The sequence below is a fragment of the Papilio machaon genome, chromosome 20 (assembly GCF_912999745.1).
Source record: "Papilio machaon chromosome 20, ilPapMach1.1, whole genome shotgun sequence".
NCBI lineage: Eukaryota > Metazoa > Arthropoda > Insecta > Lepidoptera > Papilionidae > Papilio > Papilio machaon.
In genome coordinates this window covers 1,565,350-1,577,233 of record NC_060005.1, presented here as the reverse complement: position 1 = coordinate 1,577,233, position 11,884 = coordinate 1,565,350, and positions in this window count along the sequence as shown.

The following is an 11,884-nucleotide window of genomic DNA, read 5'->3' as shown; positions in this document are numbered from 1 at the left end:
AACATATCTGACGCACTGATGTATGCGAAAATAAACATAGTTTAAGTGTATGTCGAAAAGAAGTGCATAAAATTTATTTTTAGTATCATTTTAAGTAGGTAATTGAATTATGGCCGAATTTCTACCGATGGCGATCAGTTCTTTTTAATTGATTTTAAATATCTATCTATATCTATATATATAAAAGAAAGTTGTGTTAGTTACACCATTTATAACTCAAGAACGGCTGAATCGATTTGACTGAAAATTGGTGAGCAGGTAGCTTAGAACCAGGAATAGGACATAGGATAATTTTTACCCCGTATTCTATTTTTTATTCCGCGCGGACGGAGTCGCGGGTAAAAGCTAGTTCTTAATAAAATAATTTACAAAGGATTCCTGTTGTATATATTTATTATAAGAAAACTGTACAAAAAAAATGTTTAGTATATATTTAAACTACAACAGTTAGGTTTGAGTGTGACACTGAGGTTAGGTAAGTAAATGGAAATGTCCAAAGGTAAATTCCACAATTCGATAAAAAAAACTCAAATGCCTTCTGTAAGTTATTATGTCATTTGTTAAGTTTTATACTCGTAGTACATTTCTATCCAATCTTATTCTTTGGTTGTTGATTGTTTCTTTCCAGTGCTTTCCCGGAAACAGAAACAGTTGAAATTGCTTTCGCAACGACGCCGCTGTTCCAAACAACTGTTTCTTAGTAAAATTACTTTTCAAATAAGTTCTACGAAACAAACTGCAAATACTAGAGATGTATTTAAACTAAAAATTAATTCTAGTAATTGCGAACAACATGCCTGATTCTCGTATTTTATAGTCAACTAGCTTTTACCCGCGACTCCGTCCGCGTGGAATAAAAAATAAATGCACACAAGATTAAAAAAGTTCCTATGTCCGTCTCCTAGTTCTAAGCTACCCCCCATCAATTTTCAGCTAAATCAGTTTTACCGATCTTGAGTTATAAATAGTGTAACTAACACGACTTTCTTTTATATATATATGTATGGAGGCAAAAAGTTGGTAATAAAACAACATTTCAGTTAAATTGGTAGGATTTTGAAGATGCATTAGTAGGTTTTTTTTTGTAATTATTTCCTCGGAAAATAACTAGGGACTTGTATAAAATATAAAATAATGATCAGCTATCGAATAAGGTACCTTTCTAATACATAGTTTACTTGTGAAAGAAAATTGAATAAAACACGATTTTAAAGATTATCCCTAATTCAAATTATTATCGAAACCTTGAAATATAATAAAATATCACTAAGGTGTTTTCTAAACCCTTGAAGTAGAAAGAATTATTATCAATGTATTTACCACAATTTCTCAACAAGAACACTCCCGAGGTATATAATGGCGTCAGCTTGGCTTCATAAATGGAGTACATATGATTCTGGGCAACGATCCAAAATCTAAGATTATCGGAAGATGGTAAATATTGCAATATGAGATGTTTATTAACCCTTTTAGACTTTCCTTTGTTTTTGTGATATTTACTTTAACATAAAAAAATTAAATTGAATAAAAATTTATATTTTTCTATTTAATAATTTAAGAAAAAAGGTTTTATTAAAGCTTGGCTGGAAATAATTAAATAATTTATTTTATTTCTTCTCTTTTGGTATTGGTGGAGTTGGAAAATAAGGAACGCATGGTAATTTTATAATGAAAAAAAAAAATTGGAACTCCTTGGAACCAATCAAGTGTTTTTTTTTTTAATATTATGTAATATGAATGGTTTTAGTGAATGAATAGTTTTTGTTGAGATGTATTGAAATTACTGCTGAAACAAGTCCAGTAAGCCGATTTCCTTTTTCTATTAAACATCGTAAAAGGTTTGCAAGGAATCCTTCAAATTGAGACGATTAGCTGATTTGTTATTTAGGCTACGAAAGGTACTGTAACTATGAGTATATCCATTGTCCAATGTGTTGATTTTTTTTATCTACCTACTCATAATTACGAATGTGATTACTTTACTTATTGTTTTATAAATTATCAATTGTATATATTTCTTTAAATAAGTCATTTTAGTGTAAAAAAAAATTAACTTGACTAAACTTTCTTTTCATCCCAAAATAAATTCGAATACATCAATGGAAAATTCTTGATAACTCACGGACCGAAATCAATTTGAAAATTAGTATAATCCAACGGCTTTTTCCACTCGACTTTGAAGCGTCGCGCCCTCTGCCGGCGGAAATTATGAAACCACTCGTCCTTAGTGAAGAGAAATTGAAATGCGGTTGAAAATTCTTAAGACGTATTTTTGAATTTTTCTCTTTTAATTTTCAGACGTTTTTAAAACAAATATAAATGTGTATTTAATTTTATTGTCTTACAATGAAGAAAGCAATATTCAATTTTTAATATAATTATTTAATTTAAGACATGGAATTTTATTTTTCAAGTCACAATTTTAAGTAATAAATTTATATTACAAGGCGACAATATAAGACTCTAAAATCCCTACGAAAAACAAAACGTACATATATAGTGCGTCAAAAATAAATTATAATTTTCAACATGCTCCTTCGTTTACGTAGATTAAATATTACCCTTCGATATTCTCATTAATCCTTTATCTATACTCCTCTAGATATAAACAACCACTTTTTATGAAATAATACATACTAGAAAAGTTGTTTAATTTCGGTTTAACCAATATAAACATCGCAAAATCCAATATATTAAAACGTTCACCATGAACGGAGTTTATAAGCGTTTAATGCGGATCGGGATTATCCTTATACTGTTGTAAAAGTTGCCAGTATTCCTGATTGATTGTTCGAGGACATTGTTTATGTTGCTTTGAAATATCCTTTGTACAACATTTTTTATTAAATCTTGATAAAATTACTAGGTAATATGTTGGGTACGTAATCTAGATTGTTTTTAATATGTACTTTATATATTGATTAGTTGTTGCCCGCCTATGTACTATACGCCTATGTATTCTTCCAGATTATGTTCTACACCTGTGACAAATTACATCAAGATCCGTTGAGCCGTTTTGGAGATACCTACAAACAAACATCTATCCATCCATCAATCTATACATTCGTATTTATAATATGAGTAAGATGGTTTCGATGTAATTTTAATTAATTTTTTATGTAACTTTTATACGTATTATTATCTATATTAACATGATAAAGATGTTTTTGATTGTTTGTTTTTTACATTTAATAGATTCCGAAACTACTGACCCGATTTGAGAAATTCTTTCGCTGTTAGGAAGCTACATTACCCGAGTGGCTAAGACTACATTTATTATTAGATTTTTTAATTCCTTGCGGAAGAAGTCGCGGATAACTGTTAGTTTTTATTAAATTTAAAGTAACGTACGAACAAGAATTGTAAATTCTGATTCTCTATGGTTGGTAGTTTTTTCATTCGGCAAACATTATCGTATATGTTTTTTAAAATTATATCTATGCTTCTTTTATTGAAACATTAAGATAGTACATATCATTAAGTAAATAACAATTTGGTTACATAACAATTGTTTTATTATTTATATAAAACACAGAAGATAATTACTTGACCTTTTCTGATATTTATATCGATACACTTCTTGTTAATTTTTAAAAAGCCGTGACATTTAACAAAGGTCGATTGATAGTCTTTAGTCTTTGGTATTTTTTGTAAAAAACATACGTAATTACAGTAGATGTGATGTGATATATTTTATTTAGAGTAGGAAAGAAATATTTTGATTTTTATACTAATTAAAAAACCAAATTTAAAGGAAAGTCTTTTTTTAGAAGCAAATGAAAGTTTGAGATTGTTATAACATGTATCCTACATATATCTATATATATAAAATAAAGTTGTGTTAGTTACACCATTTATAACTCAAGAACGGCTGAATCGATTTGACTTAAAATTGGTGGGCAGGTAGCTTAGAACCAGGAAACGGACATAGGATAATTTTTACCCTGTTTTCTTTTTTTTTTATTCCGCGCGGACGGAGTCGCGGGTAAAAGCTAGTATGTATATATACAAGTTAAAGGTGTATTTCAATGACCCGGTCAGGCGGTGGTTGAGAGCAATCGTTTGATCAATGGATCTAGATTAGTGTTCAGTTCACTGATATAGACGTCAAAGTGCCGCCTCTAACCACATAGGAAAGTAATTTAGTACCCTAACAGTGTTACTTATGTTTGTTTGAAAGTTTTTTTATTTTAATTTTAATGTGGATGTGTCTCAGGTGACAAGGCGTCAAAAACGCAGTGTTGGTTGTTGGATTTCTCACAAAAGAACGTCGGATAATTGCATATGTGAAACTGGAATCAAAAAACATATTGGCACTTAGCTGGGATCGAATCAGGACCTGTAGTCTAAGTTAAGCGGTTAACTCATGAGCCACTGGCGCTCTGGATTTGAATATGTGACTTATAATAATAATTAAAGTAAGTTCCAAAACATATGGACGAGTACATTATTGTTATCTCTCTTATTTAATACTAGCTGTCGCTCGCGACTCTCCGCGCGGCATTTAAAAAACGTAATAAGTAGCCTATGTGTTCTTCCACATTATGCTCTACATCTGTGTCAAATTTCAACAAGATCCGTTGAGCCGTTCCGGAGATACCTACAAACAATTATAACGCATTTATAATATTAGTATGATATTGTATATTTTTGTACCGGTACTTTAGTGATGAATACGAAAGTACTCATGTATAGTAGTTTTTAGTTGCCAATATAAATAAAAAAATTGATTTACGAAACACTTTAAAATGAAAAAAAAAACGTTTAAAAAGGTTGGTAAAAAGAATAAATCTATTAACTTTTTTCGAGTATTCTGTCGATCTTTTTACAAAGATATAAATTAGTTTGCATTTCGAAACAAGGTTTAAATTGAAATAGAAATGTAGGAAACGTAAAAATCTCAATTGTAGCCGACAAACTATTACAAAGGTAATCCCACTTTTTAATATTAAATTTCAACTGAAATGAAATCTCATCCCGAACACAAAAACTAAGACCAACGAACAAATAATAAATGTTGTTTTCGACGTAACTTGAATCTGCAAACACAAAAAGTCGGGCCTACAAATTATACCCCCATATTTCTTTGAAAGACGTACCCAAAAACAGGTATAATGTTTCACTGACCTCATTTATTATTGATGGTTTGTTTATTTTATTTTCTCGTATTATATGATCTTATATATAAAATTCTCGTGTCACGGGGTTCGAACTTGAACTCCTCCGAAACGGCTTGACCGATTCTCATGAAATTTTGTGAACATATTCAGTAGGTCTGAGAATCGGCCAACATCTATTTTTCATAACCCCCCCCCCCATTTAGTTTTAAATGCGCGCGGACGGAGTCGCGGGCGTCAGCTAGTTGTCTAATAAAATTCACAATCTTTTTTCATTGTTTGTTTGCACTCAATAGACTCCGAAACTACTGAACTGTTTTGAAAAATTCTGTCACTGTTGGGAAGCTATACTATCCTTGGATGAAATTTTTTTTTGAATACCTAAAAGCTAGTTCATGTTATACGTAAGTTTCAACTGATGTTTGTTACTAGAGTCCCTGCGTACTGGCTGACGACTAATGAAAATAACCGGTCGATGTAAATTAAGCGTCGTACGGGGAATTAGCAGACAAGTATATAGTGCGGTAAAAAGGCCCAACGCATGCGGGCGTTAACGACTGTTAAAAACGGTTCTTGCATGCGGCCACTATGGCATGCATGAACAGGAAATCTCTCGCACCACGCATGCGGGCGCTAACAACTTATTGATTATTTTTGCAATTCTGTTAATTTGATATCGCTCACTAATTGCTAACAAAGGCTTGAGTTACTTAAGTTTTAATGACGTGTAAGAACTTCTTAGAACACGGGAAACTACTAATTGAACCTGAATAAGCGAGTCCAAGACCGTGATATTTTTCTCGCGTGTAGAGGTTTCATTCTCTCCCAAGTTTCTCGCTTATTGGGATGCGACCTACAGAATATATAGCTTTTTATAATATATAGTAATTACAATTTCAAAGTATAGTTTCAAATAAAAATGGATGAACGCCCTTTTAAAATTAAAGGGCAGTGTCATAAATATTTTTAAATTAATGATTATTTATAATCCCAATTGTTAATTTTTTTTTTGAATGTGTACTTATATACAATTTTTTTAATTGATTTTCATTATTGATGAGACCATTCCTAAAAGAAATTCGTAGTATAATTAAATCTGTAGTAATTATTTTCAATGCTGCTTGTTAATATCTAAATCACGGACGCGGATGTTTGGTCAATCGACCGGTCCAAACAGGTTAAACTAACTTGACGTCGTACATTATACATTATGATGTTTGTAAGTTCGCGCTCGCGATAGTTAGATATGAACAAGCAAATAGTATTAATTAAGTACTTTTATACAATTGAAATGTATTTTCTATCATCAAATATCTCTACAATATTATTTTTGTTTGTCAATGTATTGTTTATACGCTTTGTGACCTAGTTCGATGGACTCGTAAGCCAGTGTTTGATGTTTTTCAGTGTTCATGTCTATTCATTGAGTGTTACATAACTCTGTCATAATGAAAAAAATATCATCACGTGTCTTTATCTCCCGCTTTCTGTAGTCACTATGAAAATAATTCCGTTTTAATTGTAACATAAGGTAAAAGAAATTTAAAAATTAAAAAAAGTAATGAAGCTACAATATAAATATAAAATCTTACTAATAAAGTCGAATCTGGATAATCTAGAGTAATTTTTCGATAGCAACCGACGACCTCCAAAAGCGAGAAAGTCGGGCTAGTGAGAAACCTCTGTAAGAGAGAAAAATATCGTGTCTCTCGCTTAATCAGGTTCGTGTGTATTTTAAATGTGAAATTCTAGTTAAGATGTTGTATATCTCGAGAAGGACTAAGCGGATCTGAATGAAGTTGTTTTCTTAACAGTTAATTCCACTAAGGCAAAGTCGACGGCGACAGCTAGCAAAAAAAAATATAGTAAAAAACACAACGTTGTAAAATGTTTAAAAAATGAATTCAGACTATGACAACATGTTCTTATACAATTTTAGTGTCAGTGGAGACTTATATTCGTAATAAAACAAATGAAAATCTTATACTTTCGAACAAAACAACTTATTCATGGAAAACTGCGTCTAGCGTTTTGGGTCCGGAGGGAAAACAAAATTTCATGAATAATTTTTTTCTTTGAAAACAAATTGAACGCATACCCAAGGGACGGATCTTACACAAGCAGTTGGGTTATTTGTTTTCTTTTAAATATGTACAATCAAACTATTGGTTTACACTGTCGAATAATTTGCATAAAAACATATTACTTTTCCTCTAATACTCCTTGAAAAAAACTGAGATAATATGATTTTAGTACGAAGTTTTAAAAGTGGATGAGCGATCGAGCGTCGGTGGCTCAGGGGTTACTTGACTTGCAATCTGCAGTTTCTGGGTTCGAATTCCACCATGTACTAATGTGTTTTTGAATTCTCGATTTACATACGTACATTTATCCGACGTTCTTACGGTGAACGTGATGAAACTTGCAAATATCTGGAAAGAAGTTTAAAAGATATGTATGAAGTCAATTAACCCGCACTGTGCCAGCGTGGTTGACTATGGCCTAGTCACCCCTAACTTGGGGTAGGCTCCGAGCCTCTCAGTGGTGACGTATATTGAGCTGATGATGCTTTAAAAGTGGAATGTAAAGTGGACAACGTTTTTTTATGATAAACTAGCTTTTACCCGCGACTCCGTCCGCGCGGAATAAAAAAAAAAAAAAAAGAAAACGGGGTAAAAATTATCCTATGTCCGTTTCCTGGTTCTAAGCTACCTGCCCACCAATTTTCAGTCAAATCGATTCAGCCGTTCTTGAGTTATAAATAGTGTAACTAACACGACTTTCTTTTATATATATAGACTAGCTTTTTCCCGCGACTCCGTCCGCGCAGAATAAAAAAAAAAAAAAAACGGGGTAAAAATTATCCTATGTCCTATTCCTGGTTCTAAGCTTCCTGCTCACCAATTTTCAGTCAAATCGATTCAGCCGTTCTTGAGTTATAAATGGTGTAACTAACACAACTTTCTTTTATATATATAGATATAGATAAAAATAAAGTCGCCAAAGAATTATTAAGCATAACTCTATGATCTTAGCGATGTTTACAGATCATGTTATTAATTAATAATTATCTTAATTAATCGTAATTAAAAACATTTTTAGCAAAAAAAAACCGTGATATAACCACGAAAATCTTATTGTTTAAATAAAAATAAGAAAGTTAAACACACCTTTTCTCTTATTTTTCTTAGAAGTGTGAAAAAGTCATTTGCAAGATATATTACGAAAACTACTCATGTTGATGATCCAGAAGAAGGCTTATCTTGCTGTGATAAATGGTTTCACCTAACACGTGAGCGCTGCGTAACGACACTCACCGTCAGTCTGAGTGCGCCTTTATTTTTTCCGAGCGAATTAACGCTCACAAGTAACACTGTTTACTACTCGTATTTTTTTTTTCTTTTTTTCTCTTTGAATGTGAAAAAAAAGCAAAATATTAACAAGAGGATATCAAATGGATACTTAAGAACCTAGAGTATCGCATATAGACGTTAATCTTACTAATATTATAAATGCGAATGTTAAGATGGATTGATGGATATTTGTTTGAAGGTATCTCCGGAATGTCTCAACAGATCTTGATGAAATTCGGCACAGATGTAGAACATAGTCTGGAAGAACAAAAAGGCTACTTATTAAGGTTTTTAACGCCTCGCTGACAGAGTCGCAGGCGACAGCTAGTAATTACATAAGCAATCCTTAAGTGTAGATTTCTCTTACTTAATCTCCACTAAGATACTCTTGGAGTATCGTTGAATGACTCTGTACATAAATGCGAATGTTTGGATGGATGAATGTTTGTTAGAAGGTATCTCCAGAACGGATGCATGGATCTACCTAAAATTTGATATAGATGTAGAACGTAGTCAGGAACATATAGGCTATTAATTAAGTTTTATTTTTAATTCCGCGCAGACGGAATCGCCGGTGACAGTTAGTATATAATAAATATAAAATGAAATCAAATCTTAGATATTAGACGTAGCTCTATTTGTAAAAAAAGTATTTATTAGTAAGATTACAGAAAAAATAAATAGAAAATATATCGGTGAAAATATATAAAATAATGTACAAAAATATTGACATTCTATCAAGGGAACTAGTAAATATTTCAAGTATGAGGCCTCTACGTCAGCTTATAGGGGATCAAGTGTCCAATGATAGGGAAGAGTCAATTATACGCAAGGACGGCCGACGGGAAAGGAGATCAATTTGGCTTTATTACGATCATTAGACACGGTACAAAGGATGAGCTGAGAACGTCTGTTATTAATATTCCACTCTATAATATAATAATACATTTTATACTCGTGTAAGTAAAATATCATAATTATTTTTTTTGTTAGAATAGATTTTATTTCTTTACTGTAACTATTTGTTGAACTATGTTAGTCTTTTTTTTTTTGGAATAGTCGAGGACTTTAATTTACTTCCCATTCCAATGCTACTTAACGCTCACAAATCATTTAGAAGATGAAAACTTACCTTACAACATACACTAAATTATATCTCGCACGGTGAAAAACTATCGCGATATTTTAACCTAAGTGTGAAGGGAATTTAATTCTTTGACAGAAAATACTTAATCAATTGAGTTAGAATTAATGAGGGTTTTCCAAATACTGTCACACTCAAAGTCATCAGGTTACTTAAGCAGTTCCTTATTCTCGATTTCCAATAAAAAGCGACACTGTGGGGACTTTAGTGACCATTTAACTACTCTTGGTACTTAATTAATTTATTTATTTATTCAGACACTGCTTTATACTATATAACTAAGAACAAATAAAAGGCGACAAAATTAGATAAATTAGACCAGTTCTGTATAGTCATTAAATTACCAAAAAATAAAAGTAACAAAGTATTACTTCTGAACAGTAATATAACTGGAACTTAGTGAAAGTTCAATATTGAAATCAATACCTCAAAGAAATGAAAAATCAAACTCTGAAAGTACCAACTCGCTTCCACCAATGACGCGAAGTAACGCTTCCCAAAAGTGATTTATTTTTCCCGAAGAAAATGTTTTCTACGAATCTTATTTTCAAACTTGATATTAACTTTTATACTTTGTAACATTTGAAGTACCTGATTGGTTCCGTAGTAATTTATTTCTGCCTCATTACACTTTTCTAAAAGTATTGCTTTCAAATAAATTATGGAAATTTGTAATTCTTGTAAGTACGTGATTTTTTTTTTCTAAACTAAAATGGAAAATTTCTAAAATCTTAGCGTATATATCTTACTAATATTATAAATGTAAATGTTTATATGGTTGGATGTTTGTTTGAAGGTATCTCCGGAACGACTCAACGGATCTTGATCAAATTTGGCACAGATGAAGAACATAGTCTGGAAGAACACATAGGCTACTTTTTAGGTTTTATTTTTAATTCCGCGCGGACGGATTCGCAGGCAACAGCTAGTATATATAAAAGAAAATAAAAATAATAGTATTAGTGTTCAAGCATTTAATTTCAAGTATGTCAATAGTTAAAAATAGTAGAAACATAGAAAATAGTAGAACAGCATTAGCAGTGATTCAAAGTAGAGAACAAAACCGATTCGTATTATTATTAACATTATATTGAAAAAACAATCTTTAAAACACATTCAACGCAGAGTGCGCATGTTTTTAGCCGACTTCAAAAAGAAGGAGGTTATCAATTCGACTGTATTTTTTTATTGCAATTTACAAGGATGACGTAACACTACGGGGAGCCTATTTACAATTCTCGAGCCATTGTAACTTTTGCCCCACAATAAAAGGGTACGTGACTAAAGATTTAAATGGACTCGTTACGAGGATTCGAATCAATTTTTTTCGGGAAAGCGTGATCACTATTACGGTTAACAGCTTTTACATTTTGAACATTTAATAAGAATTTACGGTACACATAAGTTTTTTCAAATAAAATATACCAACACGATTGTACGCATTATAATAAAGCAAACATAAATTGGATTTCCACTTAGCGTTTAGTCGCATGCACCTATTTGTACCTATATAGAGTTGCCTTTCTTAGTTCTGTTTGCGCGGGTGTTACTGTTTTATCATTCGACTGCTTTGACATGTGTAACAACATTTATTGTATGAAATAGTCACCTTTTTCAAAGAGTATGATATAATCAGCTAGGGAAGTTGCAACATATAGTAACTGTATGACAGCCAATCGTCCTAAGTCGCGTGGCCAACCGAAAAGTGAAAATATACACATATGTACACATGACCACGGAATTTGATAACGGACGCTTATTAGTATAGAAGGTACTAGTTCATTTACTGGTTTTCTCTTTATATTGGCCTCCAGATAATTAAATAGACACATCTATTTCGTAGAGGTAAACTTAGTATTATTATTCCTGTCGTATTTTTTTAATGCGCAAGCGCAAAACTCACATCTTCCCATATAACGTCTGATCCTCATAGCACCAACAACTTAACCTACAAACACGTAAAAACGATAAAGTTTTATGACGTTAGAGGAAGAGCAACCGCACAGGTGCAAGTAATGTTAACGCAAAGCCATTATACCCGTAACTAGGAAATAAACAGTATGCAATTACACTGCTCCGCCAATTTAAGTTTTTATAACCAAGTATTCTGTAGTACAGCGTCTTACTACGACATTTATTACTACGTTTTTTTTTTTCAGAAATAAAATGTAAGATAATTGAAAGATCCTTTGCATATATTATAATATTAAAAAAAAACTTGTTAAGTTTTTGTGTAACCTCGTATCGTAAACATGACTTAAAAAAAAAAC